Below are 9,859 nucleotides of genomic sequence, written 5' to 3'. Positions count from 1 at the left end.
AACAGAGTTAAGTTAGTGTTCATACCATGTGCACCAGTGTTTGTCTAAAATATGAACGCAAATATCAGTATTAAAAAGAAAACAATGAATGGTTTAATCCAGTACGAAATGTCGAAATTCCATCAGTTTTCTTTCCTTCAGAGACATAATAGGGCTAATTTGGTAAGTAGGACCTATTATCATATATTCGTCATCTTTATTCTTAAATTCTAGTAAAAGTTGTAATTAAAATTGTGAAATTTTATGTCCCATTTAATATTTAAGGTCATATTTTACACTTTTTAGGTCATATTTGACATAATTTTGGGTCATAAGTGCATGCATTTATTTATAGTTTTTAGGTCATAAAAATCCGGGCCCTACTGTTCATCCATTCTTTTTATATGGCCAAATTATTGTAGACATTTTCTCCCCAGAAAAGTCACCAGTATATGTTTTTAGGTTTTGACAGTGATGATTTTTCAGATCTGGACTGTGACACTGAGACAACCATGACAACCACTGCCGTGCTGATCTCAAAACTTATATCTGTTAACAAATATCAGATTCTAGTTTCTTCTGTAATAATTCCATTTTATTTCTATTCTTTCTTGATTTTTCTCATAATAATTTGAAAAACTTCTTATCAGTTGCTTGGATTTTTCTTCTGTTTCTCCTAGTAAAGGTCCATGTTGTGGCATTAAATGTTACAACTAGTTAAAAATATATTTTACAGATTGCTGTTTTGTAATTTTTAATTATACCTTATTTATGATAATTATTCTTTTCATAATTTTCAGTTTGTTTCATATCTGTTTCATTTTATATTTCTGCATGCAGTATCTGGCCAAAAACTGCTGTATGCTTATTAGCTGAAAGGCAGGATGCAAGCTTCTGTTTTTGCTGGAAGCAAAATAATTACAGAGTTAAAAAGTTTTGCTGTAAATTTTGGAAAGTATATGTCTTGCTTGACTAGATAAAAGCATGCAATTTCAAAGTGTTAATCATGTTTGAGGAGAACTGCAGCAGAAAAAAATTATCTGATCTACTATCATTCATGTCTCACCTTATTTAATCACTATAAACCACTCCATAAATTACTTCTAAACATAACTTTCAAACCAAGCTGTCTCCACTTCATTTATTATTCCAACCCAAATTCTTCAACCCCAAGAGATGAGTTGTTATTCCTGCCAGAGCTAGAGTGAAGCCAAAAGTATTTCCCCAAAACCCTAGACTGTTACATAATTACCCATTTCTGATAGTACATCAGTTTGCACCCACATAGCTCAATTATCATACAAATAATTAATTTTAAAATATGCATCATTCTAGCTCATGCCACAGGTCACATAGACTCCAGCTCCTCATAGTGGAGGATGCAGTTCAGTCCCAGGACAATCCACATGGGATTTGTGGTGCACAAAGTGGCACTGGGGCAGATTCTTTTTGTTCCTCCAAGTGCTTTGGTTTTCCAATGCAACCCATTGTTTCATTAATAATGAGTATTCATCTATTACTGCCTGTAAGATGTATGACAGTCCAACAAGCCAGCATGATTGATATTGCAGTCTCCATTCTCAGTTAAGGATTTTCTTCTGGCCCGAACTTGGCTATTGTTTCATTAATATTTTTTGTGTTTTTGTTTGTACAGCACAGTGGAAAATTACTAAATAACAAAACAATTGAATTATAGTGTTGCAATAGTTCACATCCCGTCATGTCCAAAGCGCCCTAGATTCCACTGTCTGCTCAAAGGCTAGCTGTCCTGCTAAGGTTTTTTTGTTGTGTATTCCTCAATCCCTACTGGGATGCACCAAAATACATGTAGATCTCTGCAACTTCCTCATGTGTCCTACCAGTTCACTGTTCATAATTTTGTTATTTGATTTGTAAAAGAACTGCAGCTGAGTAAATGTGTTTTATATAAACCAGTATGACAACACTGACAAGATTGTCAAAAACTGGAATCACAAGGGGAACAGACCCGCTGCATATAACCAGATGTTTTGTCCTGGAGTATGTCGTCCTTTCCATGCTGGTACACTTCAATGTTATTGCAACCCAACTGAATAAAATACAGGAAATCCACGATGAATTTGATGATTTTTGAGAAATATATTTTATGTAAACATAAACCAGAAGTGACGAAATTCATGGGAAAGTAGTCTTCTTGGCCCGAAAACCGGCTAACCTGACAGTTTCTCGGCCCTAGGGGAATAGCAAAATACCTAAATTCTCAATATACAGGAATATAATAATTGTGAACAAATATCAGTCTAATAACGTACGATGCCTTCTCAGCTGATGGTCTTGAAAGACAATGTTGCAGTAATCTCCCGTCTCTACCTCAGTCATATCTCTGTTATATCAGTCGGAAAAAAATGGAAGGCATGAATGAATGCTCTGAATGGTATGGAAAGCAGTGATGGTATGAAGTTCCAAATGAAACAGAAAAATAAGAATGTTCTATATTATTAATATTATTAATGTTCTATAGTGAGCAGAGGAATATCCTACACAAAATAAGAAAACGGAAGGCTAATTGGATTGGTCATGTTTTACGCAGAAACTGCCTTCTAAAAGAAGTTATCGAAGGAAAGATAGAGGGGCAGATAGAAGTGACAAGAAGACGAGGAAGAAGACGTAAGAAGATGCTGGATGACCTTGGGGACTGTCATTTGAAGGAGAAAGCTCTAGATCGCATTAAATGGAGGAATTGTTTTGGAAGAGACTGTGGACCTGTCGTCTTGACAGATTACTGATGATGATGATGATTATGTAGAGAAGTAATTTCAAATTGGCGGAGGGTCAGCAAATACTGGTGATTAGACAAGATGTTGGACGCAGGCATGGACACTAATTCTGTGCGTTTCCAACCTACTTCCGACGTTACTTAGTGATCTGTGACTGACTGTAAATGGACATTGAAATCCTAAACGAGAGATGTTTCTTAGAATTATGTTGCTTGAATTGTTCTGATGTCTCAGTGGTCTCAGTCTCCTTGGGTTACAGAAAATTCTTTTAGAAATATTACAAAGAAGGAAGGAATGATTACCGAGTTGTGGTTGTATACCAGACAAAGAACAGTTTATTTATAAGGCGGCAAGAAGAAATCACGTGTTACAGGTTACTTCTGGCAAGAACATTAGGTGTAAGATGTACTATTTCTTTAGAGCGTGTGTTAGTGTAGAAACCACAACGCTTCCTTCTGTGGAGACTTAGCCGGAACATTTATTCTGTAACTTGCGTTCCAGAGCAAACATATTTTTTTTTTGTCTAACATTTTTGTGTGCTCAGTAAATATTTCAGTTAATTGCGTTGAAAATGAATTTTGTTGAGAATAGGCTGTTGGCGGTAGTTCTCGTAAGACGATTGTCATTAGTAATGCAATAACTTACACATTTTCGGGAGTCTTAGCAAAGTGTGTGTGTATTCTGCTTATAAAAATACTTGTCAGTCCACGTATTTAAACGTTCATACGACCCGTGTAGTGATGAAACATGAAGACATCACCAGCCAAATCTTGCACCGCTACCGTGTAGGGCAACAGATAAGGGTGAGTAAGCTTAATTTCGTTTCAATAATAATATCGTAATGGATGGCGGTAGTACAGTCCTCCAAAACGTCGATAGCCACCTGCCAAACTGTATGGTGGTATAACCCAAAACACCAAGAACTCCAGAGCATTTATATTTAAAGTCATAATACAGAAAGCACGCCAATAATGTGCATGAGCAATAATCTCTAACATCATGCTGATCATTAATAAATTTTGACACAGCGTATACTGAACCTACTAAACATTGCTTAGGTTACAGACGTAATTAGGCATAAACAAGTAGTGCTTGCCTCAATGCTGGCAGTTTTGAATCGTTTTATCTCTATGTGGATAGATGTCACTCTCGGCAGGCAGAGTGAATACTGCATCTGAGAGATGGTGCCACCAGCATCATATCCATTTCGGAACAAGATTTACCGTTGGGATCGTTTTTCAGACATTGCAATTAGTGATAAGAACACTGCAATGTTTTATTTCGCTGTGCGGCCCCTGGACCGACCAGTATATTATCCTCGTCAGATTACGAGTTTCATATACCCATCATACGACGTCACATTTTGTTGCTAGATATAAAAGTAGCACCTAACGTTCATCTGGGTCACGGTGGCCAACAAAAAAGCGTCTTTCCGTTTAGGATTGCCAACGGCAAAGATAATGTAATCCGAGAAACTAGTAATTAACATAATTAGTTTCTGGTTCAGGCCGTGGAGCTTTATTATAAGTTCTATAAGATATTGTCATTTATTCATTTGTCTGTTTATTATGTTTATGTGTATAGACTTACTTACTTACGTATGGAGCTGAGCCCTTTTTGAGGAGAAGCCAAATCTGCAGCTACTCAAGAATTCCCAGCATTTTGTGGAACCCGAAGGTTCATTACCGTGTTCACAAGAGCCATCCACTGGTCCCTATCCTGAGCCAGATCAATCCAATCCATACCATCCCATCCTATCTCTCTAAGATCCATTTTAATATTGTCCACCCACCTACGCCTTTGTCTTCTCAGTGTTCTCTTTCCTTTTGGCTTTCCACAAATATCCTATATGCATTCCTTTTCTCCCCAATTCGTGCTACATGCCCTACCCACCTCATCCTCCTTGACTTGATCATTCTAATTATACTTGGAGAAGAGCACAAGTTATGAAGCTCCTCATTATGCAGTTTTCTCCAACCTCCTGTCGCTTCATCCAAATATTCTCTCCTCAACACCCTGTTCTCAAACACCCTCAGTCTATGTTCCTCCCTTAATGTCAGAGACAAAGTTTCACACCCATACAGGGCCACAGGCAAAACTATAGTTTTGTATATTCTAATTTTTATGTCTTTGGACAACAGACGAGAAGACAAAAGGTACTGAACTGAATGGTACCAAGTATTTCCCGAGTTCAATCTCCTCTTAATTTCCTCCTGAATCAGGTTTTGATTTATTATCGTCGTCCCCAAATATCTGAACTGTGCCACATTTTCAAAACATTTGTTTTCTATCCTTATGTCATGATTTTGCCCCGCATTTGGTGACGAGACAGCAACATATACTTAGTTTTCTCTGTGTTTATTTCTAGACCAGCCTCTTTACTTGCGTCAATTAAAGTTTGTGTGTTTTTCTTTATGGTATCTACATTATCACCCAATAGATTCACATCATCGGCGTAGACCAAAAGCTGATATGTCCCATTTAATTTCAGTCCCACCTGGTTTCCCTGGACCTTCCTAATGACATATTCTAAAGCAAAGTTGAAAAGGAGTGGCGATAAAGCACCTCCTTGTCTTATACTATTCTGGATAGGAAATTTATCAGACAAATGTTTACCTACACGGACTTTACTATACGTTTCGTTTAAACACATTTTAATCAGCCTGACTAGTTGATGTATATATACACTGAAATGATATTCGATCCTGAAAGAAAACGTGATGAAGTGACATACATAAATCAAGTTGTCCACAAAAGTGTTCTCTCTCACCCATTCATTTTAATAAGTACATTAACAATACCGTCACTAATGATATTATATTCATGTCATTTTATTTTCTGATGTTTACATTTTAATTACCTGCTAAGATCATGCTCTTCAAAGTCGTTGATAAATTACAGAGAATAATTTAATTAGTCAAATAGCATGAGAATTTTACATGACAACAAAACAGTTTCCTTAGGGTTAAAAGGAACTACAGCATAAGAACAAACATAGTTTTAGACAATGAAATACTCGAACAAGCAAGGAGTTTGAATTTTACTTGTTAGGCTGCAATATATGTAAGAGAGACAGTGATATTAACATAGAACTAAACAAATTTTGAAAGTCATGTGGAATTGTAAAAAGCATATTTTATTAGGAAAATGTCATTAGTTTATATTATTAATACCCTGTAGAGTAATGTTAGGTAAGTATGGTTCCAAATGATGGGGATTTGATAGTAGAACAAAAGAGGAATATGGTGACGTCAGAGAGAATTACCTAAGAGTAGTCGCATGATGTAGAATAATGTATCATAATTGCAATGAAATTATTATGGAAGAACTTGGGATAACAGATATCAATGCAATAATAATTAGTAGTTAAATATATAGAACAGGAAAAATGCTTGCAATGTTTAAAAACTGCTTTCTCATTGTAAACAAAAAGGCAGAAGATACCGGGGTTGTCAGATATGGAGTAGTTTTAATTTTTGTAACAGAAACAGAACAGGAGCTTAATTCATGGTGATAATGACGATGGTTGTTCCAAAGAAAACAAGTGCATTTATCAACGTGAATTTAGAATTATGAAGATTCAAAAGTGTTGCAAATGTAGGCAGTCATAATGATGTTAAAAGATTAAGTACGTGTAATATGAACATGGCGTAGGCCGTGCATTGCAGAGGAAATACGGCATGCTCATTATTAAGGAAATACCCAAAGTGAAACTTTTTTTTTATTGCTAGTGGGGTGGCCACTTCTGGCCTACTGTACCAGCCCCAGATGATAGGTGAGGGTGATTGTGGAGCAATTGGTGGAATGAAGATTGGCAGAGGAAACCGAAGTACTCGGAGAAAACCTGCCCCAGCGCCACTTTGTCCACCACAAATGCCACTTGACCAGACCCGGGATTGAACCCGGGCCGCCGCGGTGGGAAGCCAGCGACTAACCGCTTGAGCTATGGCGCGGCCCCAAAGTGAACCTTACTACAATCCTAAGGGTAATACATATGCTTCCGCATTGCTCGGAATGTTTTTAAGTGCAAGTCATATAGCAGAAGGTAAATAAGTTTAATTTAACATACTAAATAAAGCTAAATTTAACCTAACGCAATATATAAGTTACACAACCAAACACCAACTACATGGAAGTGAGCCATTTTTGAGGATCTGATAACTGATCCGCTAGCCCAGGAATTCTTTGCCCTTTATAGGACCCAAATGTTCGTTACTGTGATTGTAATATCCTGCCATTGGATCCTGTCCTAAGCCAGACGAATCCAGTCCTTGCCATTATCTTCAGTTAGGATCTATTTTAATACTGTCCTCCCATATATACGTAGATCTAGGTATCCCAACTGGTCACTTCTTTTTAATTCTTTATACCTATTTCAGATCGCTAATGTTGCATATGTAGATAATGCAGTCTCGGTGGAAAGCATTTTGTCACCTTTTAAAAGGGGTTGTGTGCGTAACTTGAATGTATTTTGTTGCAATAAATACCAAGAACTAAGTTAACCCTTTTTGAAAAAAACAATTTAAATTCTTTTTATTTAACCCCATTAAATTAATCGAAACAATCCAGGATAATTAAATTTCACAGGATACGCCCCGAGAACTTGGATCCTCAGTGACTGAGATCTCTAAACTTCACGGTTTAACACTTCCATGACAATTTTGCCCACGAGATACTCCTTAGATTCCAAACATTCTGTTCCAATCAGTCCCCTTCCCTGTCCCCTAATCTATTTTTTTCGTACGGACTGAAATTTGACGTTTCTCCCTTAAGGTATAACCCACCTTTACGTTCTCTTGCTGTTTTTTCTATAACGATTTGGATGCGTGGCGTGAAGTGTAAGAAAGGATTTGGGAAGCGAACAAATAGTAATGCTGAAATAGTTGGTTGAAGAACAGACAGAGAATACTCAAGCGTTGTTGTTTCAAGAGAGTGTGAAGATGAGGGTCTTCTGGGATGTGACTCCGTGTACTTTGGTTGAAAGGTGTTAACGTTTCGGAAGAACCTATTATATCCATCTTCAAGGCAGGCAGAGAAAAAATTTTCTGAAACGATGGTACCTATCTACGAAACTACCCTGCATGTCACAGAAGACTTTAACCCAACAGCTACTCTTGATTTATTTCGCTTTCCTTTTTGCTCTAAATACTGCAAGCTTGTTGGAAACGACATAGTAAAATCATTGTAGGCATTTATTATTGAAGTACCGAAGAAAAATATTGACTTCCTTAAATAAAATCAATATTTTACGATGTAAATATAGCCCAAATAATATAATTGAATACAAATGCAGCTCTCAGATATATACCTGAGTAAAGCATACGCAAAAAACATGTAAGGTAAAAGATAAAGCTATCCCTGTAACAGGATGCGGAGGCCCATAGGGTTGTGAGATGTCGAGGATCCCTAAGTTTCTAGACAGCTCACAGATGGCGGTGAGGTTTTCACACTTACGTGCCGGCCGCCCTTTACCCCAGGAAGATTCCTGGGACTCTTGTCTGTTAGAGGCTGTGTCGACCCCAAGGCCTTAGTGTGGCTGGAAGGATTAAGTGAATTGTAAAATTAAATGACTTTATCAGAAATCGAACCCACTACCTTCCGGCTTGTGGCATAGTGCCTCAACCAACTACGCTACTGCGTATCCCACTGTAAACAATAACAAAACCTAAATCAATACATATCAGATATTCTCAAAAATCGGTTAGGTCTAAGGCAGAAGCGTCATTGTCTCCAGTCGGTAATCGAAATTGCGCGATAGGCAATTTCCTAATTTCTTGAGAGAGCGTATGGACTGAAAACATACCAATTCAGGCGGATAAACAAGAAGACAAACAGAAGTTCATATTCTAACGTATCTAAGAATCACTAAGATTCTATTTAAGATAATTATGAGAATGTTAATATACCTCACCTCGGCCTTTGCAGCAGATTCTGGTAATATTATTGTGATTTTGGGTTATCAGGTTCGTTAATTGCTACAGTGTTGCAACCGCTTTTTTGTTTCACTGCTTTACGACGCTGACAGTGTCGAGACAATACAGCGTCCATGATAAGATAATCAATGAATATGGAGCAGTTGGTCGAATGAGAATTGCTCACCACTAGTTGCGACTGCCCTCACTTGAGATCGAGCCCGGCCCGCAGCAGAGGGGAGCCTACGGCTAACTGCCTAAGCTATGGCACGGCGCGTTACAATCGCGTAATTTGAAAATCTTTCCGACCGTAAGGAATTGCACGTGTGGGAGATATGAGAAAACATTTTTGATCGGAAAATACAAGAGGAAGAACAACTTGGAAGATCCAGGCTTCGACGGGAGGATAATATTAAAATTAATCTTATAGAAATATGGTTGGAGGTGTGGTCTGGATTCATATCGCTCAAGATAGGAGCCAGAGACAGGGCTCTGTATTAAACATGGAAATAAATTTCGGGGCTTATAAACGGAGGTAATTTTTTGAGTATCTGAATAGCTTCTCAAGGACTTTGTTGCATGGGATTGGTTAGAAATTGTAGATAATTTTGATGGAATTCCGAAGTTTGGGGTTAGTGTCTGTGGGGTCGCGGGCCAGTGAAGTTCTTTGCGCGCACCTGTGCCGCAGCTGGTGCGGACCTCAGTCGCGCTCAGGGCTGAGTGGAAAGCGGACGTGTGAGCTGCGTTATACAAGATGGTGGACGTGCCGCGTGAACAATGTTGACATGTGTTGGTGTTGTGCGTTGTGAAAATGTCTCGTAGGAAGCAGAGCAATCCGAAGCCTCTCAAACGTGAGTACAGGACAGCCATGCTGTTCAGTAGGAATTATGGCTGTGGTATTAACTCGAGAAAACTACCAAATGAGAAGTTGCTTGAATAGTATGTTTTAGTGAATGTCATTTGTTAAAACGTAGCCTCTCTGTGCATGTTCACGGACACTGGTGTTTCAGATAGGTTTAATTTTTGAACAGCAGTGCTAAGAAGCTGTATTGAAGTGATTATATGTCAACTTTATGGAGTTTGTGTTTATTTTTAGCACGTAGTCATCATCTGCATCATTCGTATCATTATTGTATTGTACCAGTTGAGATTTACTGATATTACATAAACAGATTTTATCCAGTCTTTTAGTAATCTTCACGGACTCTCTTT

Source organism: Cryptotermes secundus, unplaced genomic scaffold, assembly GCF_002891405.2.
Source record: "Cryptotermes secundus unplaced genomic scaffold, Csec_1.0 scaffold1002, whole genome shotgun sequence".
Taxonomy (NCBI): Eukaryota; Metazoa; Arthropoda; class Insecta; order Blattodea; family Kalotermitidae; genus Cryptotermes; species Cryptotermes secundus.
Note: the sequence above shows the minus strand (reverse complement) of the source record.